We start from the raw sequence: 1,688 nt of genomic DNA, 5'->3' as shown, positions 1-1,688 counted from the left end.
ATACGTTAGCTAGTGAACTGGATGGTCGTGGACTAAAGAAAATAACATAATTTCCATAAAGCACCCTACACGGAGTTATTCGCTTTGCTCGAGTTTGTTCATTTTAATCATCTTGGAAGTATATGCATACTTTGATTTAATATTTGTGTATAAGAAAAGCCACCAATTATAAGAAGGCAATTGTGCGAGTGAATGTTTACACGATTCATGTCTTTATCAAAAAAATTTATAGTTGATGTCTCTCTCGACGAAAAAAATTAATAAAGATTAAATTAGATTTAGTAATTTTAAATTCAATCCGTGATATGAAATTATGTAAATTTCGTATTTTAAATGAGTTAAACTCGTTTAACTCATATATGATATATTTAATTTGTTTAATTAATTATATTATCATATTAATTCATATAATATGATATGTTGAATCCGTTTACAATATTCATTCAAATAAATTAATTGTGTTTAAATAAGCCTGCTTTATAGTAATTATGTCATATCAAATAAAAATTAATTTGATTTGTGTAAAGACGTAGTGTAATATGTGTTTAAATTCTTAGTATATTTAATTAATAATTTAATTTTTATAATTATTTATATAATTGTTAACGTCCTACCTAAACATCACGAATTTTTAATCTATATGAAACCATACATAGATATAACGAAACACTTCTTCAATCAAGCCTTGTGTTACTTTACAAGTTATCCTTTAAATAATTAAATACAAATGATGGAAATGACATGAAAGTATATGATCGGAAATCATTTGTTTAGCATAATTTGCTGGATTGAAATTCTTGGATGATGTACTTTGAAAGGCTTGATTTGGCTGTAGCTTTCATTAAGTGCCCTTTAGAATTCTTTTTCTTTTTTTGAATAGCAGAGTATATAAATTCATGAATAGAGTCTCATCAGAAAAATGAGAACTCCTCAAAACAGATTCAATATAACAGCAGCAAATCACCAAAGGGAAAAATATATTTCGCTTAATATATAATCTCGCATTGAAGAAAAAAATAGATTACAAAGGTAAATCGAGTGTATATAAAACTAATTCTATTCATCATCTAACTCTAATTAGATATTGTTTTCTAATTAGATACAATATCACGATAAAAAAAATTATATATGTTCAAAATCTAACTCTAACTCTTTGAAAAAAAATATCTTCAAGTCTAACTCTAATTAGATATTATAATATATTACAGGAACAAGAATAACAAGGGCAGGAACATGAGCAAGCTCATTGGAAGTATTCGAAGTAAAATTGGGAGAAACCTCATCGGTGTTTGTTGGAAAGAACTCCTCATCCGTTGTTGTGGGAAATAACTCATCAGAGGTAGGTATATGAGGAAGCTTGGGAAATAACTCAACAGATCGGTCAGTGACAACAGCAACATGAACATTAGGGGCAGAATCAATGACACGAACAAAAAGGACAGAAATATGAGGAAGCTCATGGGAATTTGTAGTAGCATTGGAAGATAACTTAACAAATAGGTCAGAAAGCAAATAAGAAGAAGTGCAACAGGAAGAAAAAAACATTGATAAATAAGAAAGCAAAGTGTCATCACAAAATCTAACAGGGCCATCGATACGTAACTTAATCGGCAAGTCCTGGAGCAGCACTTGTGGTGTTTGAGATCTACGTCGGTGGCTCAAAGTTGATTCGGACGATTCTTCAGCGA

Source organism: Theobroma umbraticum, unplaced genomic scaffold (genome assembly GCF_002168275.2).
Source record: "Theobroma umbraticum cultivar Fairchild unplaced genomic scaffold, ASM216827v3 scaffold_4.1, whole genome shotgun sequence".
Lineage (NCBI taxonomy): Eukaryota > Viridiplantae > Streptophyta > Magnoliopsida > Malvales > Malvaceae > Theobroma > Theobroma umbraticum.
Note: the sequence above shows the minus strand (reverse complement) of the source record.